The sequence below is a fragment of the Bombina bombina genome, chromosome 7 (assembly GCF_027579735.1).
Source record: "Bombina bombina isolate aBomBom1 chromosome 7, aBomBom1.pri, whole genome shotgun sequence".
Lineage (NCBI taxonomy): Eukaryota > Metazoa > Chordata > Amphibia > Anura > Bombinatoridae > Bombina > Bombina bombina.
The window spans coordinates 611,549,924-611,574,594 of record NC_069505.1 but is presented as its reverse complement, the minus strand read 5'-3'; positions in this window follow the sequence as shown (position 1 = coordinate 611,574,594).

Genomic DNA, 24,671 nt, shown 5'->3' with positions numbered 1-24,671 from the left:
GACTAACAATGTCAGCACAGTGGGATGACTGACCACTGTCTGGTTCCAGAAGCGATAGTATAAGCTATCCAAGTAGCTACCCAGGTCTCTGGAAAAAAAAGATACAAACAAAGTGCAGTAAGGGCGCTATAAGCTAAAGATACCATGAAAATAATGAAATGTGTATTTCAATATTGTTATACTAAAACTTTAAAATATTCTGTGCATTCAGTGTAGATAATTGATGATAATAAATATTAAGATGTTTTGTGCAATCAGTGTGAAATATTAAAAACTCAAATGGTTAGAATTTTTTTTTTTAAAACAGATTTCTAAAAGTACACAAACATATTAGTTTGCTTGGCTCCAAACAGCCTAGATTTAGAGTTTGGCAGTAGCCGTGAAAACCAGCGTTAGAGGCTCCTAACGCTGGTTTTAGGCTACCGCCGGTATTTGGAGCCAGTCAGGAAAGGGTCTAACGCTCACTTTTCAGCCGCAACTTTTCCATACCGCAGATCCCCTTACGTCAATTGCGTATCCTATCTTTTCAATGGGATCTTTCTAACTCCGGTATTTAGAGTCGTGTCTGAAGTGAGCGTTAGAAATCTAACGACAAAACTCCAGCCGCAGAAAAAAGTCAGTAGTTAAGAGCTTTCTGGGCTAACGCCGGTTTATAAAGCTCTTAACTACTGTGCTCTAAAGTACACTAACACCCATAAACTACCTATGTACCCCTAAACCGAGGTCCCCCCACATCGCCGCCACTCGATTACATTTTTTTAACCCCTAATCTGCCGACCGCCACCTAGGTTATCCTTATGTACCCCTAATCTGCTGCCCCTAACACCGCCGACCCCTGTATTACATTTATTAACCCCTAACCTGCCGCCCACAACGTCGCCGCCAGCTACCTACAATAATTAACCCCTAATCTGCCGACCGCAAAGGGCCGCTACTTACGTTATCCTTATGTACCCCTAATCTGCTGCCCCTAACACGGCCGACCCCTATATTATATTTATTAACCCCAAATCTGCCCCCCACAACGTCGCCTCCACCTGCCTACACTTATTAACCCCTAATCTGCCGAGCGGACCTCACCGCTATTATAATAAAGTTATTAACCCCTAATCCGCCTCACTAACCCTATAATAAATAGTATTAACCCCTAATCTGCCCTCCCTAACATCGCCGACACCTAACTTCAAACATTAACCCCTAATCTGCCGACTCTAGCTCACCGCTATTCTAATAAATGTATTAACCCCTAAAGCTAAGTCTAACCCTAACACCCCCCTAAATTAAATATAATTTAAATCTAACGAAATTAATTAACTGTTATTAAATAAATTATTCCTATTTAAAGCTAAATACTTACCTGTAAAATAAATCCTAAAATAGCTACAATATAAATTATATTTATATTATAGCTATTTTAGGATTTATATTTATTTTACAGGTAACTTTGTATTTATTTTAACCAGGTACAATAGCTAAAATAGTTAAAATAATTACAAAATTACTTGTAAAATAAATCCTAACCTAAGTTACAATTAAACCTAACACTACACTATCTATAAATTAATTAAATAAAATACCTACAATTACTTACAATTAAACCTAACACTACACTATCAATAAATTAATTAAATACAATATCTACAAATAAATACAATAAAATAAACTAACTAAAGTACAAAAAATAAAAAAGAACTAAGTTACAAAAAATAAAAAAATATTTACAAACATCAGAAAAATATTACAACAATTTTAAACTAATTACACCTACTCTAAGCCCCCTAATAAAATAACAAAGACCCTCAAAATAAAAAAATGCCCTACCCTATTCTAAATTACTAAAGTTCAAAGCTCTTTTACCTTACCAGCCCTGAACAGGGCCCTTTGCGGGGCATGCCCCAAAGAATTCAGCTCTTTTGCCTGTAAAAAAAACACATACAATACCCCCCCCCCCAACATTACAACCCACCACCCACATACCCCTAATCGAACCCAAACCCCCCTTAAATAAACCTAACACTAAGCCCCTGAAGATCTTCCTACCTTATCTTCACCATACCAGGTTCACCGATCGATCCAGAAGAGCTCCTCCGATGTCCTGATCCAAGCCCAAGCGGGGGGCTGAATATGTCCATGATCCGGCTGAAGTCATCATCCAAGCGGGAGCTGAAGAGGTCCATGATCCGGCTGAAGTCTTCTATCAACGGCATCTTCAATCTTCTTTCTTCCGGATCCATCTTGCAGACCTCCGACACGGAACATCCTGCTGGCCCGACGGACTACCGACGAATGAAGGCTCCTTTAAGGGACGTAAAGACAGGCAAATAGAAATTATAGAAACACTTAAACACAAAAAAACTGAATTGATCTCCATAAAAAGTAAAAAAATGGCAAGAGATCAAAATGGCTATAAAGAAATGACAGAAGTCATTAACACAAATATAGGAGAAGAAAACACAAACACTGCTGACAATACATGGACTATTGTATCAAAAAAACACAAACAAAAAAAGAAGAATATAAACAACACTACACAATCAGGAGTTGGAGGATTAAATCACTATCCAGAATCACATCGAGAACAATATTATACACATCATAGCACTAACTGGCACAGAGAAAAGAATATGAAAATGAGAGATTTTAATAGAAATTACAATGGAGATAATTCCAATTGGAATGATTCTAGACCGAATTATAGAAGAAATAATAATAACTATTATTTCTCTAGAAATAACTTCAGGAGTAACTATGAACAAAATAGGAATGGAAATAGAAGAAATTACAATAGCCATTATGGTACACCCAATTGGAACACGTATCCCAATGATTATAGGAATAATTACGATTCACAGAATTGGAATACGCATCCCAATGACTACAGAAATGGGTACAATAGAGAACAATACATTTCAAATCAAGTAAGAGACAATAGGGAACCAAGAGGGAGGTTCAGACAAACTAACTTCGACAAAGATTGGAGAGTGCCCTCTAATAATTGACATACACATCAAAATGATCAAGGACAAAAAGTAGTAGACACAACTAATGATATTCCTAACTCCCCACTCCAAGGATCATCAGCTGATTTTTTAGGGTTAGGCCTAGTGTCCAAGACCCCCCGATTAGAGAGAAAAAGAAACATAGAGGAACCAGGGGAGGAATACGAACAAGAGCAAAAAAGATGGAGATAGATGATAAGGGAATTTTCAATATTAGCAAAATCGAACTGTCTAGAAATGAAAAGAAGGTCCTTAAAAAAGGTTTAACTTTTGCACCCACACAGAGATTAAATAAATTCGAAACACACATCCACATAAATCAATTTATCCGTAGACTAACTCTAAAACGGTATTTTTTTAAAAATCCAGTAGAAAGAAACATAGTAGAGACAAGAATCAATTGTACGCCCACAGATAATGCAGAGACAATACCGAGTGTTATACACACCACCTTGAAACCCAAATCTTCATTTTATCCAACTCATGAAAAAGGAAGTCATATTGAAATCTTTGAAAAGATGTTACAGAAAGACTTAGCTAAGTTTAAACATAATCAAGTAAAAACAAAATATAATTTAAATAAAGATGAGAAACAAACACTGGATAATCTAAAAAACAATAAAAATATAACAATAAAACCCGCCGACAAGGTCGGGGGAATTGTGGTAATGGATACTGAGTACTATTTGGAGGAAGCAAATAGGATACTTAATGATAAAACCACATACCAGGAATTAAAACTTAATCCCTTGAATAAGACAGCAGGGAAGCTAAAATTATTATTAACTGAGGCAAAAAATTATAATATACTAACAACCAAAGAATTCAATTTTATAAATCAAGAATACCCAAAAATGGCAATCTTTTACTTCTTGCCTAAAATTCACAAGCATCTAACAGCTCCCCCTGGCAGGCCTATCATATCTGGGATAGGTTCGCTGACAGCGAACCTGTCCCAGTACATTGATATCCTGTTACAAAAATATGTAAAAACACTACCTACCTACCTTAAAGATACAAGTGATGCACTAGCCCTTCTAAACAGTCTTGAATGGTGTGACAACTATAGGTTAGCAACCTGTGACGTCACAGCTCTATATACGAGCATCGTACATAATAAAGGCCTCGAAGCAGTAAGATATTTTTTGGATACTGATAACACTATGCCCGAAAATCAAAAAAGTTTTATATTAAAAGGGATAGAATTTATATTAAACAACAACATATTTGTTTTCAATAATAAAATATTCACACAAACAAGGGGCACAGCGATGGGCACGAGATTCGCACCCAGTTACGCAAATCTTTTCATGGGACTCTGGGAACAAAGATTCCTAGAGGCACATGATCTGGGTGCGAGTCTCGTGCTCTTCAAGCGCTATATAGATGACGTATTGATAGTATGGCGGGGAGACGAACAAGGTCTAGTAAAAATGTTTAATGATATGAATTCAAATAATGATGGATTGAAATTTACATACGAAACAAATGATAAGACTGTAACGTTTCTAGATTTAGACATTTTTATTGAGAATAAAACTATATATACAAAAAAACACTTCAAGAAAGTGGATGCAAATGGGTATATCCATTCTGAAAGCTGCCACCTCTCTAGGTGGATAACTAATATCCCCAAAAGCCAGTGTCTAAGAATCAGTAGAAATTGCTCAAGAGTAACTGATTATGACACACAAATAAAAATTCTAGAAGAAAGGTTTTTAGAAAGGGGTTACAATCAAGATACAGTAAAATTAGCAATACAATCTGCGAGGGAACAGTATGAGCCAAACACACAATCAATTAGCAGTGTAGCAAGGAAGAAAGATGGGGGAAGAGAAACTCAAAGTCCCATTCATTACGGATTATAATAGTGACCACAAATCCATAGAAAAAATTGTAAGAAAACATTGGCATTTATTACAGGATGATCCCATCTTAGGAGAGAAATTAACATCAAACCCAAACTTCATATATAGGAAGGCGAAAAATATGAAAAGTGTACTAGCCCCCAGTGAGTTCACACAAGGAAATAAAAAGGGTGACAGAGATCTAAAAATATAACAATAAAACCCGCCGACAAGGTCGGGGGAATTGTGGTAATGGATACTGAGTACTATTTGGAGGAAGCAAATAGGATACTTAATGATAAAACCACATACCAGGAATTAAAACTTAATCCCTTGAATAAGACAGCAGGGAAGCTAAAATTATTATTAACTGAGGCAAAAAATTATAATATACTAACAACCAAAGAATTCAATTTTATAAATCAAGAATACCCAAAAATGGCAATCTTTTACTTCTTGCCTAAAATTCACAAGCATCTAACAGCTCCCCCTGGCAGGCCTATCATATCTGGGATAGGTTCGCTGACAGCGAACCTGTCCCAGTACATTGATATCCTGTTACAAAAATATGTAAAAACACTACCTACCTACCTTAAAGATACAAGTGATGCACTAGCCCTTCTAAACAGTCTTGAATGGTGTGACAAATATAGGTTAGCAACCTGTGACGTCACAGCTCTATATACGAGCATCGTACATAATAAAGGCCTCGAAGCAGTAAGATATTTTTTGGATACTGATAACACTATGCCCGAAAATCAAAAAAGTTTTATATTAAAAGGGATAGAATTTATATTAAACAACAACATATTTGTTTTCAATAATAAAATATTCACACAAACAAGGGGCACAGCGATGGGCACGAGATTCGCACCCAGTTACGCAAATCTTTTCATGGGACTCTGGGAACAAAGATTCCTAGAGGCACATGATCTGGGTGCGAGTCTCGTGCTCTTCAAGCGCTATATAGATGACGTATTGATAGTATGGCGGGGAGACGAACAAGGTCTAGTAAAAATGTTTAATGATATGAATTCAAATAATGATGGATTGAAATTTACATATGAAACAAATGATAAGACTGTAACGTTTCTAGATTTAGACATTTTTATTGAGAATAAAACTATATATACAAAAAACAACTTCAAGAAAGTGGATGCAAATGGGTATATCCATTCTGAAAGCGATAACTAATATCCCCAAAAGCCAGTGTCTAAGAATCAGTAGAAATTGCTCAAGAGTAACTGATTATGACACACAAATAAAAATTCTAGAAGAAAGGTTTTTAGAAAGGGGTTACAATCAAGATACAGTAAAATTAGCAATACAATCTGCGAGGGAACAGTATGAGCCAAACACACAATCAATTAGCAGTGTAGCAAGGAAGAAAGATGGGGGAGAGAAACTCAAAGTCCCATTCATTACGGATTATAATAGTGACCACAAATCCATAGAAAAAATTGTAAGAAAACATTGGCATTTATTACAGGATGATCCCATCTTAGGAGAGAAATTAACATCAAACCCAAACTTCATATATAGGAAGGCGAAAAATATGAAAAGTGTACTAGCCCCCAGTGAGTTCACACAAGGAAATAAAAAGGGTGACTGAGATCTAAAAGGGAAACGAATAGTAGGATTTTTTCCATGCTATAGTTGCAAAGCATGCAAGTATAGTAACAAGACCAAAGAAGCAAAAGCAACAAACAATGATTATATAGCTAAAATCAATGAGACCATCAGATGCAGTGACCATAATATTATATATGTACTTCAATGTAGTTGCAAATTGCAATATTTAGGCGAGACAACTAGATGCCTCCGCACAAGGATTCGAGAACATATATGGAACATAGAGAAGGGCCATCTAGATACACACCTCTACGAACATTTTAGGACAGTACACAATAACAGCATCAAAGGTCTACTATATTGGGGCATAAAGAAAGTGAAGAAACCTTGGCGAGGAGGGAATTTTGAAAAAGTTATACTAAAGAAAGAAGCCGAATATATTTACAATATGGACACTCTGTATCCAAAAGGATTAAATTCCGAATTAGATATAAATCCTTTTATGGTAGAATAAAGATATCTAGGTGACCAATAGAATTATTCAAAATGGGTATATACCATAATAGGTGTATATCTGTGTTTATCTGAAAATATTGAAATTTACATATTGAAAATAAATATAACACTATAACTAGTAAACCATAACACTTTTGATTCCAAATTAGATGTACATTTGTTTATGGTAGAATGAAAATTTTAAAATAACTATAGGAGTATGAGAAATGAGTATAAATATATTTCCACATTTATGTATATATACAGAGACTCTTGCAAAGCTGTATATAAGCTTGGATGTGTCTCTGTATATATATATATGGTTGTCCTTGTCCAGTTTAATATAAGCAAACAGTGGAAATATACTAGATCCCCAATATAACCGTGAAATTGAAAATAATATATAGCTGATCAAGGAAACGTGATCTTATTATATAGTCATCCACTCTGTTATAATTTTATACCATATACTGATTCCAATTTTCTAATTTTTTAACTTCTCCTAATTTGATTTTTACTATTTTTTAATTTGATGTTTACTATCTCTAATATTTATAATATTCTAGTAAATGAGATCAACTATGAAATATAAGAGTATTCAACCCACACAAATGAATTTACAATTTGACTATATTTCCACCTATTAACATCACACTCCATCTATAAATCTACTAAATATCTGTATGCTTAAGTACAACTTAAATATACACTCCACCTGCAAAAAGAGAAGAAGGAATGACGATATGTAGCAACAAAACAAAATAAGAAACACTGTGAATAATCACGACTCCCTATACACACTTGTAATGTCCCTTTAAGACATTCCACTTCCATCCCTTACCCTCTATAAATAGCCACTTCCTGTATAGATCCTTGCTTGATTATTTTGTATTTTTCCTCATACCTTTTTGGAAACTCAGTCTCAACTGATCAAGTCTGATTAAATCTATATCTTAGATTTCACTCCTCCTAAGGAGATCCAGGACGCAATACCTTTCCAACAAAAACTCTTTCATAACCTTTAACAATTGTCTTACTATTTTCTCAGTGTAAGGTGTTAACAACTCTCTCAGTCTGTCTCCGGATCGCTTATACCGGACTTCATCATACCGACTCCCCTTCACAGAACCCTCAGGATTCATCTACAGCTTCGGACATACTATCACGCTGTGATAAGTCACACATCTCTTGCTGTACTTCACAGGTACTTACCTTAATAACATATTCGCTGCACTCTTTCCTCCCTTACTATAGAACTGTGAGCAAACCTGTTCACAAAACAGGAAGAAGGTTTCAGATTCATCCGCCATCACAGCGTCTCACGCTGCAACGCTCCAAGTGCAGGAGAACTAAAGGTATTGCTACTTACTAACAAACTGTTGCTTAATTGTTCTTACAAATCTAAACTGTATGCATATTTGCTACTTTATCTGCAAGTCCTCTTATGTATAACTAAGAACTCTCTCACTGAACCTAGTTATAAAGACGCTCATTTACAGTAGCAGTCACATTTCTATACTGCTTTTCTGTTGTGCATTTTCACTGAATTATAACAGCCGATGTCAGCTTGACTAAGTTTCCACTGATTTATTCTGTGAGTCCTTTTTATAAAATCGCTAGCTCTTATAAAGCCTTTAATAAGAAAAATATTATTAGGTATTAAGAGCTAGCTACAAAACCATATATATAGATTCATACTTACAAACATAACATAATAATCAAGCCTATAAAAAGGAATGGATGCTCAGGCCATTAAAACAGAGTTTGAAACTCTGAACCAAAAAGTTGATTATCTTGCAAGGGCACTCACAGACTTGCAAACAGAGAACACTGCACTAAAGAATATTTACAAAGAGATCATAACCCCTAGAAATTCAGATCCCCCTGAACCACACATTAACCCACCTCCAGTATTCTCAGGAAAAAGGTCGGATTTTAGAGGTTTTAAAAATGCTTGCCTCCTCCTTTTTTCTATGAAACCTCGCACCTATCACTCAGAGAAGATAAAAGTGTGTACAGTCATATCCTACTTAACCGGTGAACCCAGGGCCTGGGCCAACCGATTTTTTGAAACTGAAGATGAAACCCTAGATTCACTTGATTCATTTTTTTCCTCCATGGCCTCACTATATGAGGATGCCAATACACAGATAAATGCGGAAACCAAACTCCGAGCTTTGAGACAAGGGAAACGTCCTGTAGAGGATTATGTCACGGATTATCAGATGTGGGCCACAGACACTTTGTGGAATGACATCACGTTACGGAACCAATTCAGACTCGGCCTTAATGACAATTTGAAGGATGAGATATCCAGGGTAGAGATGCCTGACACCTTAAACGGACTCATCAAGCTGGCTACCACCTTAGATCGCAGACTGAGAGAACGCCGCACTGAGAGATTATGCACGGACGTGACTCTAAGGAGACCCATAGCAACTTACATTGACAGAAATACCCCTGTCTCTGTGCCCATGGAGATCGGCGTTCTCAAGGCTCCACTCACACCTGAAGAGAAAGCTAGAAGGTGCATCTCGAATCTATGTCTTTACTGCGCTAGTAAGGATCACCCTGTAGCAACATGTCCCATATTGCAACGTACAAAGAAGGGTAAGCCATCACACCTTTACTCTGTTTCCCTACAGAAAGACAATCATGCACTCACTATGGTTTTACCTTTGCAGTGGGAATCTCATTAGGTCAAGACTGAAGCCTTAATTGACTCTGGTGCTTATGGTTGCTTTATAGATGCTTCTTTTGTTTCACAAAATAAAATACCTACTATCACAAAGAAAAATCATCTCTTTCTTAAGGTAATAGATGGTTCTTTTATCCAAAATGGACCATTAACCCATCATACTGTACCTTTACTGATTCACATAATAGATGGACATGTAGAATATCAAAGTTTCGACATAATACCAACAGCAATCCATACTGTCATCCTAGGGTTACCTTGGTTAGTAAAACATAACCCTAGTATTAATTGGGAGAATTTTAGGATTACCTTCACTTCACTATTTTGCAAAAACACTTGTTTTCCACAACAAAACATTGGCACACTACAAACAGCCATACCACCTGAATACCATGACTTATCCGATGTCTTTGATATTAAAGAAGCTGACACATTACCACCCCATAGGACTTTCGACTGTCCCATAGATTTAATTCCAGGTGCAGTACCCCCATTTGGTAAAATATATCCATTGTCTCAACAAGAATTACAGTATCTCAGGGATTATTTAGACGACAGTCTCAGAAAGGGTTTTATAGTACCTTCTGTATCACCTGCTGCAGCAGGCATTTTCTTCGTGAAAAATAAAGATCACACACTGAGGCCCATTATTGATTATAGGGCTCTGAATGCAGTTACCATCAAGAATCGTTACCCACTTCCACTCATCCCCGAACTTTTGGAACGCCTCAATGGTGCTACCATTTTCACCCAACTCGATCTAAAAGGGGCGTATAATTTGATTAGGATTAAAGAAGGGGATGAGTGGAAGACTGCTTTCAGAACCCGATACGGGCTTTTTGAATATAGGGTCATGCCTTTTGGGCTCTGCAATGCCCCGGCAACTTTTCAGAATTTTATAAATGAAATATTCAAAGACCTTGTTGACATCTGCGTCATAATATACTTAGACGATATTCTAATTTACTCCAGAACCACTGCAGAACACATAAAACATGTCAGATGGGTCCTTATGAGGTTGCGTGAACATAAACTGTTCGCGAAGCAAGAGAAATGCATATTCCATGTAAACAGAATTAAATTTCTTGGATATATAGTCACTCCTGATAAGATTGAAATGGACCCTGAAAAAGTATCTGCGATAAAAGATTGGCCCCAGCCTAAAACAGTGAGATCTTTACAAAGGTTTCTTGGCTTCACAAATTTTTACCGCAGATTTATTCGTAACTTTTCTACCATAGTAAAACCTTTGACCAAATTAACTACAACAAAAACTAGGTACAGCTGGACCAACGAAGCTGAGACCTCTTTCCAATTATTAAAAGAAAAATTCTTAACAGCACCCATTCTATCTATTCCAGATCACACTTGTGAATTTATATTAGAGACAGATGCTTCAGACACTGGTCTCGGGGCGATTCTCTCCCAAAGAAATGCTATAGATGGGATACAACATCCAGTTGCCTATTACTCTAGGATGTTACAACCAGCCGAGTTAAACTATACGATAGGGGATAAAGAATTATTGGCCATTAAGACCGCCTTAGAGGTTTGGAGACATATTTTAGAAGGAACAGATAAACCTTTTATAATATACACTGATCATAAGAATCTTCAGTATTTACGTCAAAGTAAAACTCTCTCCTCAAGACAGGTAAGGTGGTCCCTATTTTTAGATAGGTTTAACTTTTTGATAACCTACAGGCCAGGACATTTAAACACAAAGGCTGATGCTCTCTCACGTTTACATGAGCAAAATCAGAAGTCCGAAAACACCATGACTCTTATACCACCTCACAAAGTCGTAGGTAAGCTTACACCACTCGAAAACGACATCATCCAGGCACTCCAGACTGACGTTATACCTAGTATACCATCCTTGAGAAAGGATCACACTGGTCTTTATTACCACTATGACAAGTTATACATTCCCCTACAACTTAGAACTTACATATTACAACAGTTCCATGATACCCCACTTTCTGGTCACCAAGGAATAGTGAAAACGAAAGAAGCAATCAGTAGACACTTCTGGTGGCCCAAGATAGCTGACTCCATCCAGCAATACATCGTATCCTGTACAGTATGGGCGCCATGTACTAAGCTTCGAAGTGACCGTCCGTCTGTATTTCCGCGTCAAAATTCGCTCACGATCTGCTTCTCGTATGTATCAATCTGCGATCTGCTCGAAAAACCACTATTTTTCATCAGCGATCGTAATTTTACTCAACTCATCGTTCCGAAGCCTTTTTCCACTTACTACATGTTCGATCGCACGTAAATTCGCTGTAATCGGAAATTATGAATGTTACAACTAATCCGCCCGCTCCAACTTTCACTGTAACTTCGCGTGATTTGCTTCGCGACCATTTAGGTAGCGAATACAATAGAAAACTATAGGGGGTATCAACCTGACGCCAGGTAGAAGTACTTTAGTGAAAGGACTAGACTACTATTGTAGCATTATTGGTTTTTGGATCAGTGAATGAAGATGGAGACAGTTTTACACATGTTTCTTTTCCGATTAATTCAATTACGAGGAAGAAGGGCTATACAGGCACCGGTTAACAACTTGCAGAGAAGGAGAGGTAGAAGAATTAGAGTCCCTAGAGTTTTCCTTCCACGTTTGGGTTTGGAAAGCATTTCTGATCAAGAGATTATCCAGAGATTCCGTTTGGATAGAGAAGCTATTATGCAACTTTACAATGAAATAGCAGAATACCTTGAACCAATGACAGCGCGATCACAAGCCATACCCGGACTGTCTGGCGATTATGACACCTAGATCGTCACGTGGGTAAAGAACTAAACCAATCAGGTCGCAGACTGCTTCTTAACTTTGCTCTTTCGCGCCGAACGAAGCTTCAAAATTATCAATAATCCGATTGTCTTCGACACACAATAGACGCAAAATTTTACGGCTTGGTTTTTAGTACATTCATGTAACGAAGTGCCACCCGCATGGTGCGAATGCCGGCGGGTTATTTCGATACGGTCTGTGCGACAAAATTGACGCCTTAGTACATGGCGCCCTAAGTGCGAGAAACAAAACAGAAAGATTGAAACCTATTGGTCTCCTCACTCCTTTGCCAGTCCCGGATACTCCTTGGAGTGTTATATCTATGGACTTTATTGTCGACCTACCATATTCTCAAAACCATAACACCATCATGGTAGTAGTTGACCATCTCACGCGATTGGCACATTTCGTACCTTTAACTTCTTTGCCATCTGCAACTGAGACTGCTGAAGCTTTCATAAAAAACATTGTGCGTCTCCATGGTATACCTCAATTCGTCATTACGGATCGAGGATCCCAATTCACCTCTCATTTCTGGAGGGCCTTATGTTCGGCTTTACGTATAAAGTCTAGACTAACCACAGCATATCATCCCCAAGCTAATGGACTCACTGAAAGAGTTAATGGGATATTGGAGCAGTATCTACGTTGCTACACCACTCATTTACAAGACAACTGGTTCTCTTTACTCCCGCTAGCCGAATTCTCATACAATAATTCAGTCTCTTCTTCAACCAAGTTAAGTCCTTTCTTTGCCACCTACGGATACCATCCTCAAACTGTCCAGATCTCCCGAGTTCATTCTGACTCTCCAGCGGCTACTTCATACCTCACTAATCTTAAGGAGTCACTTGTTTTCCTAAAGGAACATTTGAAATCTGCTAAGCTTTCGCAAAAACATTACTATGACCTTAGACATAGGGACAGTCCGAATTATAAAGTGGGCGACTTAGTATGGTTATCCACTAAATACCTCAGATTATCAGTTCCTTCTCGGAAACTGGCTAATCAGTTCATTGGACCTTTTCCGATAAAAAGGATACTCAATCCGACTTCTGTTACTCTGGAACTCCCGAGAAAATACAGGATACATCCCACATTCCATGTGGCACTTTTAAAACCTTACGTCCGGGACACTTTCATGGATCGGCCGAGAAAACCACCTCCACCTATTCAATTGAAGGACCACGTTGAATATGAGTTGGATTCTATACTCGACTCTAGGACTTTCCGTGGTCACCTTGAGTACCTAGTTCGTTGGAAGGGCTATGGTCCTGAAGAGGATTCATGGGTGCCCAAGTCGCATATCCATGCCGATCATCTGTTGGATACTTTTCATGCCAGATACCCTACTAAACCTGCATCCTCGGAGCGGATGCCTTGAAAGGGGGGATCTGTAATGTCCCTTTAAGACATTCCACTTCCATCCCTTACCCTCTATAAATAGCCACTTCCTGTATAGATCCTTGCTTGATTATTTTGTATTTTTCCTCATACCTTTTTGGAAACTCAGTCTCAACTGATCAAGTCTGATTAAATCTATATCTTAGATTTCACTCCTCCTAAGGAGATCCAGGACGCAATACCTTTCCAACAAAAACTCTTTCATAACCTTTAACAATTGTCTTACTATTTTCTCAGTGTAAGGTGTTAACAACTCTCTCAGTCTGTCTCCGAATCGCTTATACCGGACTTCATCATACCGACTCCCCTTCACAGAACCCTCAGGATTCATCTACAGCTTCGGACATACTATCACGCTGTGATAAGTCACACATCTCTTGCTGTACTTCACAGGTACTTACCTTAATAACATATTCGCTGCACTCTTTCCTCCCTTACTATAGAACTGTGAACAAACCTGTTCACAAAACAGGAAGAAGGTTTCAGATTCATCCGCCATCACAGCGTCTCACGCTGCAACGCTTCAAGTGCAGGAGAACTAAAGGTATTGCTACTTACTAACAAACTGTTGCTTAATTGTTCTTACAAATCTAAACTGTATGCATATTTGCTACTTTATCTGCAAGTCCTCTTATGTATAACTAAGAACTCTCTCACTGAACCTAGTTATAAAGACGCTCATTTACAGTAGCAGTCACATTTCTATACTGCTTTTCTGTTGTGCATTTTCACTGAATTATAACAGCCGATGTCAGCTTGACTAAGTTTCCACTGATTTATTCTGTGAGTCCTTTTTATAAAATCGCTAGCTCTTATAAAGCCTTTAATAAGAAAAATATTATTAGGTATTAAGAGCTAGCTACAAAACCATATATATAGATTCATACTTACAAACATAACAACACTGATGCAACGAAGAAAACCGCCAACCAATGAAAATGAAAGGCGGGGTATTTAAACCTGACAAACAGCTCCTCGAAAGATCAGTCTTGATAAAGCCTACACTACGGTGAAACGCGTAGACGTATTCTCGAAGGAGCTACTAAAAGAAAGAACCCGGATTAGCTACCAGCCGAGCAGGCTACACTCTATCTGACACTCTGCGCAGAGTTCTGAGACACAGAATCCGGATGATCACTATTGGCATTTAAAGAAAGAAGCATACAAGCAGGTTACCGGCACACCTACAGCGAAGTGGACACCTGGAGAGACCGTAGTGGCAATACCCGTTGCGGATGAAAATTGCTGACATCACTATATCAAGGTCAGAGGTGAGAGCGTTATCCGACAGGTCGATACAGGGCCAAAAGGACGCCAAAACATCCACGCCGGAGATCGCAAACAAAGGGTGACCGGTAAAGTATACCTGCCTGTAATTACCTATCCTGCACTGAACTTTACAGCACTGAGAGTGTATATATTCCAAATGCTACTATTTTGTACACGGAACCACGATTAAAGTGTTTCTTGGAGGTACCCTTCTACTTGCTTGCCACCAGAAACTGTTTAAAACAACTACTAACTTTTATTTCAAGCACATGAACCACTCTTACGCATATGAATGCAGAAATTTTTAGATAAACAAATTTGACCTCCCTGAATGCTAAGCTATATTAAGATAAAAGGTGGGCAAAAACACCAAGGAGCGAGCAATACACATTGCAACATAGCAAAGTACACTGTAACAAAAAAATAGACTTGCAACTTAGTAAAGGTGGAGTGCCATTAATCTTAAGCATAGCACACTGCTCTCTGAAGGTTTTTTGCAACATTGTAAAGTATACTGCAAAGAAGTGACTTGCAATTAAATAAAGGTGGAACACTACTATTCTCAAGTATAACACATTGCTCTTTGAAGATTTTTTTGTCTGAGGAGGTGGAGACGTCCTCTCCTCTGTGTGTCTACCTAGGAAGTTATTTATAATTTTTCTCCCTACGAATGATTCATCTATGAATGTTTTTTATTCTGATTTTATTTTGATTGTTTTTATATATACTAATAGTATGCATTTGTATGTATTGTTTTGAGAAATTAAATATTAAGATATTTTACTCATGTATTTACATTTATTTCATTTAATTCATTGACCCATTGATAAACATCCCTAGCTATCCTATATCTATATATAGGTGAAGCGCTGTTTATATTTTCCCTTTAAGATGGCGTCCCTCGAATTACGATTGGCTGATAGGATTCTATCAGCCAATCGGAATTAAGGTAGGAAAATTCTGATTGACTGATGGAATCAGCCAATCAGAATCAAGTTCAATCCGATTGGCTGATCCGATCAGCCAATCAGATTGAGCTCGCATTCTATTGGCTGATCGGAACAGCCAATAGAATGCGAGCTCAATCAGCCAATCGGAATTCGAGGGACGCCATCTTGGATGACGTCCCTTAAAGGAGCCTTCATTTGTCGGTAGTCCGTCAGGCCAGCAGGATGTTCCACGTCGGAGGTCTGCAAGATGGATCCGGAAGAAAGAAGATTGAAGATGCCGTTGATAGAAGACTTCAGCCGGATCATGGACCTCTTCAGCTCCCGCTTGGATGATGACTTCAGCCGGATCATGGACCTCTTCAGCTCCCGCTTGGATTATGACTTCAGCCGGATCATGGACATCTTCAGCCCCCCGCTTGGGCTTGGATCAGGACATCGGAGGAGCTCTTCTGGATCGATCGGTGAACCTGGTATGGTGAAGATAAGGTAGGAAGATCTTCAGGGGCTTAGTGTTAGGTTTATTTAAGGGGGGTTTGGGTTAGATTAGGGGTATGTGGGTGGTGGGTTGTAATGTTGGGGGGGGGGTATTGTATGTGTTTTTTTTACAGGCAAAAGAGCTGAATTCTTTGGGGCATGCCCCGCAAAGGGCTCTGTTCAGGGCTGGTAAGGTAAAAGAGCTTTGAACTTTAGTAATTTAGAATAGGGTAGGGCATTTTTTTATTTTGAGGGTCTTTGTTATTTTATTAGGGGGCTTAGAGTAGGTGTAATTAGTTTAAAATTGTTGTAATATTTTTCTGATGTTTGTAAATATTTTTTTATTTTTTGTAACTTAGTTCTTTTTTATTTTTTGTACTTTAGTTAGTTTATTTCATTGTATTTATTTGTAGATATTGTATTTAATTAATTTATTGATAGTGTAGTGTTAGGTTTAATTGTAGGCAATTGTAGGTATTTTATTTAATTAATTTATTGATAGTGTAGTGTTAGGTTTAATTGTAACTTAGGTTAGGATTTATTTTACAGGTAATTTTGTAATTATTTTAACTATTTTAGCTATTGTACCTGGTTAAAATAAATACAAAGTTACCTGTAAAATAAATATAAATCCTAAAATAGCTATAATATAAATATAATTTATATTGTAGCTATATTAGGATTTATTTTACAGGTAAGTATTTAGCTTTAAATAGGAATAATTTATTTTATAAGAGTTAATTAATTTCGTTAGTTTTAAAGTTAATAACTTTATTATAATAGCGGTGCGGTCCGCTCGGCAGATTAGGGGTTAATAACTTTATTATAATAGCGGAGCTGTCCGCTCGGCAGATTAGGGGTTAATAAGTGTAGGCAGGTGGAGGCGACGTTGTGGGGGGCAGATTAGGGGTTAATAAATATAATATAGGGGTCGGCGGTGTTAGGGGCAGCAGATTAGGGGTACATAGGGATAATGTAAGTAGCAGCGGTTTACGGAGCGGCAGATTAGGGGTTAAAAATAATATGCAGGGGTCAGCGATAGCGGGGGGCGGCAGAATAGGGGTTAATAAGTGTAAGGTTAGGGGTGTTTAGACTCGGGGTACATGTTAGGGTGTTAGGTGCAGACGTAGGAAGTGTTTCCCCATAGACAACAATGGGGCTGCGTTAGGAGCTGAACGTGGCTTTTTTGCAGGTGTTAGGTTTTTTTCAGCTCAAACAGCCCCATTGTTTTCTATGGGGGAATCGTGCACGAGCACGTTTTTGAGGCTGGCCGTGTCTGTAAGCAACTCTGGTATCGAGAGTTGCAGTGGCGGTAAATATGCCTGTACGCTCCCTTTTTGGAGCCTAACGCAGCCATTCTGTGAACTCTCAATACCAGAGTTATTTAAAAGGTGCGGCCAGAAAAAAGCCAGCATTAGCTACGCGGGTCGTTCCGACAAAACTCTAAATCTAGCCGAAAATTTGGTAATCGATAGAGACGTCTCTAACGTGTTCCACAATGATATATATAAAAAAGCAGCTAAAAAACAATTCTGACAAATTGAGATATTTGGTAAGCTAATATGTCTTCCTTGGAGTGTAAAATTCATTAATTTGAAACGTTTCAATAGATATAGTGTAGCATATCTCACAGTTGATAGATAATAACAGTCTAATAATACAAATATATGTTAAAAAACAATTAAAGATGGATCGTGGTAAAGCTCATTAATATGTGGCAGAGTCCATATTCAAATTCATAGATATAGTAAAGTTCATTTAACTGATAATACGTTATGTATTTTCCTACTTTTTTTGTAGTGAAGAGGTGCAAAGGAAGTTAGTAACACAGTTCCTTATAAGGACCATACCTTTATATTCATACAGTCTTTAACTGCAGGGTATTCAAATTCATCCTGCGTCTTAAGGCAATAATGGGTCACAGTCGGCATCTACTATGAGGTAACGTACCTTGCAGCTTGCTTATCAGGATCACAGAGTATGCTCAGTTCCCTCTGGTGTATCACGGCTAGTGTGTGTCTCGTGTTCCCGGCGTCTTATGTCACAACCGGTAGTCTAGAGACTCAATCCGCACCTGCCAATCAATGCTCTGGAAGTTCGTCTGTAGTACTTGCTGCTATATAGCTAGTGTTGATATTTGTAGAATGTCACCAGTATTTTGGGAATAATACTGATAATACAAGTCCCTTGTGTTGTAGTAACCTGCCCTTAGTGCTTATGCACGCAGGTTTTTATTGTAGAAAAAGTTGAGTTATACCAATATATGAGCAACCCGGATTGTAAAAGTTGGTAATAGGTGATATTGATATAAAATCAGGGTGCACAGTCCCACAGATTTCAACACGTTTCGCTCTTTCATAGAGCTTTATCAAGAATAACCTGAGACCATTATGCACCTCTCTTTTAAAGAAACAACTCTTTCCTTATTGGTTGGTTCACAAGTCCTGTAATTAAGGTGGAACTTCCAATTGCATACCAGCTTCATTACTTTTTAAGGCGGTATTCCTCTTACACACCAACTTCACTACTATCAAAGCCGTCTTTGTTCTTTTTGGCTCTTTGGTGAAAGCACAATATTCATCTAAATTAACCATTATAAAAAAGTTTTAAAATCATTTCAGATACTGTCATTAGTATTTCTCTTATGAAAAAAAACAAGAGAGAAAGGTTACAATGTTTATAGAATATAAAGTGCATTTGTGCAAAAGTGCTCAACGTGCTCAGTGCATGTCATTGTCCATTTATGAAAGGGTGATTTTTGTTTAGAGAAGTGAACTATATATATAATTTTTTTTTTTTTTAAAGGAATTTATTTGTGTGTAAGTGTCTCAATTGTCTTAATCCAAAAGGAATGGTGATATATCTCTTTACAGCCCTCTTGGTTTCTCCAAAATAAAACATATTGCAAGTGCATTTTTAAAATTATAGATCATACCTTTGTGGGTGCATCTTATTAGTTCTTTTATTTGTATAGTTTCTTCTACACTACCTATCTGTATTGCGCTTGATTTTTTAGTATGTCCACATGCTTTGCAAGAGTAGCATGGTTAAAACCAAGCAATTTTTTGTCCATGAAGGTCTTTTTGTATCAGGCTTTTTGTTTTATTTTGTTTTTTCATTTCACTTGGGGCAAGTATTGATTTTAAAATAGTTGCCTTCTTGAAAATAAAGCTAGGATTGTTTGATATTTTATTTCCTAAGATATCATCCTCTTTGATGAGGTGCCAATGTTTTCTGACAATTTTTTTAATTAAGTTATGGTCAATATGGTAGTCTGTTATAAATGGAACTTTTATTGTGTCAGTTTCTACAATTGTCTTTTTTTTATAAATTAATAAAGATTCTCTATTTGTATTTTTAGCTCTTTCTATTTTTTTTTTGTATGTTCTATGTTATAACCTCTAGAGTTGAATCTTTCAATTAGAGTTCCTGCCTGTTCCTCAAAGTCTGTTGTTCTTATCCTGAGACATTGTCCTATGGGGATGCTATTTATCCATGTGTCCAAATGGCAACTCTTAGCATGCAGATAGTTGTTGCAATCTAATTTTTTAAAGTGTGTTTTTGTCTCAATTTTATTGCCTAAGGACATGATTTCCAAGTCTAAGAAAACAATTGAATTTTTACTTGTTATATGTGAAATTTAGACCATAGTTATTTCTATTCATATCTTCAATCATTTTGATGAGGTCATGTTCAGGGCCTTTCCAGATTAATATCAGGTCATCAATATACCTCTTAAAGAGTACAAGGTTTGCACCATAGCTACCTGAACTTAAAAACTCCTCTTCCCAAAAACCCATGAAGAGGTTCGCGTAGCTAGGTGCAAACCTTGTACCCATTGCTGTTTCCTCTATTTGGAGATAAAACTTCTCATCAAATGAGAAGTAATTATTTTCTAGGATAAATTTGATACTTTTTAGAATGAAATTTCTATGTACTTCTGGCATGTCCTTATCTTGTTTTAAATAGTATTTAACTGCTTCTAAACCTTGTGTGTGATCTATCACTGTGTACAGTGATGTCACATCACAAGTGACCAAGTACATATCTTCTTCCCATTTCAGTGTATTTAATATATTTAATATCTGGGTGGAGTCTCTTAAGTAGGAATTAAGTTTTATCACGTTTTTGTAAATAACCATCTACATATCTGGAGAGATTAGAAGATATAGAATCAATTCCCAATATGATGGGCCTACCTGGGGGGTTGGTGAGGCATTTGTGAATTTTTGGTAGAAAGTAGAAGATCGGTATTCTAGGATTTTTGGGGGAAAGGAATTGAAATTCCTTTTCATTGAGAATACCTGATCTTCTACCCTCCACCAACAATTTATTTAATATTTGAGAATATTTCATAGTGGGATTAAAGTCCAGTTTTTTATATGTCTTCGTATTGTCCAATAGTCTATGAGCCTCTGTTAGATAGTTTTTTGTGTCCATTAGGACTATGCCTCCACCCTTATCAGCGGATTTGATTGTTAGCTCTTTATTATTGTAAGTTGTTTATTATATTCTTCTCTTTAATGCTCATATTAAATTTCTTCAGGCGAGAAGGATTACATCTTTTGATGTCTTTAATTACTAATTTTTCAAAGGTATCGATGTAATTACCTTTCGATTGTACAGGATTAAATTTGGATTTTGGTTTTAAATTAGAGTGTTTTATATTAGTTTGTGTGTTAAGTTGTTTTTCAATAGGATTTTTAAGATAGTGTCTCTTAATAGTTAAATTTCTTATGAATTGTTTCACGTGAATAAATGTGTTAAATTTAATAAGTTTAGCAGTAGGGGCATAGGTAAGACCTAAACTGAGAACTTTTTCTTCTTCCTTACTTAAGGGAATACTACTTAGATTATATATTCCTTGATTTGTGATTACCTCCCTCTTTTTGCTTCTTTTTGTGAGTAATCCCCTTCCTCTCTTTCCTCTAGACTCCTTTTTCTTCTTTGGTTTATTTCTGGTTCTAATTGGAAGAGGTCTCTTGAGAAGGCTTTTCTCTAAAACAAAGGGGAGATTCATTTTTTTGTTTGGCTATCTTTTCTTAAGTCTAATTCTTTCAATGGTTCAAACCTATTCTGGGTTGGGGTCCTCCATGATTCCCATTGTCTATTTTCCCTTCTATATGTTCTCCTGGGGTATTCCCAATCATTTGGTCTGTCATAAAAATTTCTCTGATGATTATTTCTAAAGGTATTTAATCTAAATTCAGAGTTAAAATGTTCCCTATCTCTGTATCTAGGTTGTCTAGTGTTGTCATATTCATTGTAATGATTATATGGCCTTTCATATTGATGTGAATTTCTATTGTAGAAGTTTTGGTGTCTCTTATTTTCAGGTGAATAATTAGGTCTTCTATTTCTATAGGTGTTGGTGTGTCCATAATTGGTTGTATGTGAATGAGTATTTGTGTGTGTTTTTGGAATATCCATATTTTCCTCTTTGTTTTCTTCTTCTAGCTGGTTTTGACTATTGTCTTTGATGTCTCTTTCCATGTTCCCCCACTTTGATCTTAGTAGATCTTTATTTAGATTATTTAATTTCTCCATAATTACTTTCTGTCTTTCTTTATATTCATTTTCACTCTTTCTGTCTTTCAATTTTTCTTTTATCTCTAAGATGATTTTTTCTATAGTTAGCAATGTTTCTTTTCTAGATCTTTTTAAGATATCTATGAGGGTGTTCGAGGCCTTAATAAGGGTGTCTTTCCATTCAGTTTGTAATGGTTCACTTAAAGTGAAGGTACAGTTTTTCATTAGGGTCAATCCTCTAGGGATAATGCCTTTATTTGTATATCTGTTTAAAAATACCAATTCCATTTGTTGTTTAAGTTCTTTTGTAAGTTTGTGTTCTAAATTGTACATCAGATCTGAGGTTTTATCTAAGCTTTTAGAATTCATTGTGGGAATATTTTCTTCTTTCATATCTAAAAAGATTTTATCTCTAAAATCAAATATATCTTCCATATTGGAATTGAGTTCAAAGAATAGAGTTGACAACCTGCTGCGACTATTAGGTATGAAGGAAAGACGCTAAAGATAAAATAATAGGGATTAATAGTGCGCTGGTGTCGGGGGGGAGGGGTGTATCAGACTCCTTACTAAATAGATTTAGATCCTTCAATCTAAACACAGGAAAAAAAGATACAAACAAAGTGCAGTAAGGGCGCTATAAGATAAAGATACCACCTCTTCACTACAAAAAAACGTAGGAAAATACATAACGTATTATCAGTTGAATGAACTTTACTATATCTATGAATTTGAATATGGACTCTCGCACATATTAATGAGCTTTACCACGATCCATCTTTAATTGTTTTTTAGCATATATTTGTATCATTAGACTGTTATTATCTATCAACTGTGAGATATGCTACACTATATCTATTGAAACGTTTCAAATTAATGAATTTTACGCTCCAAGGAAGAGATATTAGCTTTCCAATTATCTCAATTTGTCAGAATTGTTTTTAGCTGCTGTTTTATATATATCATTGTGGTCCACGTTAGAGACGTCTCTATCGATTATCAAATTTTATAAGCTGTTTGGAGCCAAGCAAACTAATATTTTTGTGTACTTTTCGAAATTTTATATCATTAAATGATCTGATGTTTTTAAAAAAAATTCTAACCATTTGAGTTTTTAATATTTCACACTGATTGCACAAAACATCTTCATATTTATTATCATCAATTATCTACACTGAATGCACAGAATATTTTAAAGTTTTAGTATAACAATATTGAAATACACATTTCATTATTTTCATGGTATATTTATCTTATAGCGCCCTTACTGCACTTTGTTTGTATCTTTTTTTCCTGTGTTTAGATTGAAGGATCTAAATCTATTTAGTAAGGAGTCTGATACACTCCCCCCCCCCCCCCTGACACCAGCGCACTATTAATCCCTATTCTTTTACCCAGGTCTCTGGGTTCGGCACGAGAGACAGACTCCGCCAGCAGCTGCAGGACTGGAAGGTAACCACGCACAGGTGTTGCAGTTAGCTCCTCCTCCGGAAACCTATACCCCCTTTTAAACAACTAGAAGGGGATGATACCTCTGATTTTTAAGAGGGCATCACCATCTTCTGATAAGTGAGCGCATGCTTCTCTACTTAGCACCTAATAACTGTGATAATGGTGATCACCTATCTCTACTAGACATTAAGAAGGTGTCTCTCCCTCACAATCTAGCACAGATAGGAGAATATTTGTAGGAAAAACAGGATATCATGTTGAACTTTAGGTGCTGAAAAAGCTTTTAGGATTCTTAAAGCAACAGCAAACCTCTAATTACAAGCTTTTTATGCTGATTAACACCTTGTTGGCTATAATTGTTTTTCAATGGTCAAACTCCAGTTTCTTTAATTAGAAAAGCCAATCTGGAATTGAATCTGCAGAAGACAATGCTTGGTACTGTTATTTTGGTAACAACTGTGGTGACATAGCAAAAAGAGTTTATCCCTGGAATATTCACATAGCAGTTTTTAAAAAACCTTCCCCCCATTTACACCTTTGTCTTTTAGCTATGTGTCTAGTCTTGGTTTTAAAGACACTCTGATTATTCTTTGACTGCGATATGATAAGACAAACCTTGTTGAATTGAGAATAAAATTGGGAAACCCAAACTAGTCTTTTTCTTCTCTCCCCAACTTTGATGACAATGGCTGATTTTGGACACAAACATTAGAGAATTTGTTTTACTGGGATAAAATTCTCTCTGATTATTTGATTTATTTAGCAGTGTTGCACAAATTGGGGTTGTGGTAGCTAGAGTTGCCCTGTATTATTATTTGGACTGTTTTTCTGCAAAATATATGTGTATATATATCTGTAAATATTCCTCTTATTACTATATATATATATATATCTGTAAATATTCCTCTTATTACTATATATATATATATCTGTAAATAAATATTCCTCTTATTACTTTATATATATATATATATATATATATATATATATATATATATATATATATATATATATATATATATATATATATATATATATCTGTAAATATTCCTCTTATTACTATATATATATATATCTGTAAATATTCCTCTTATTACTATATATATATATATATCTGTAAATATTCCTCTTATTACTATATATATATATATATCTGTAAATATTCCTCTTATTACTATATAT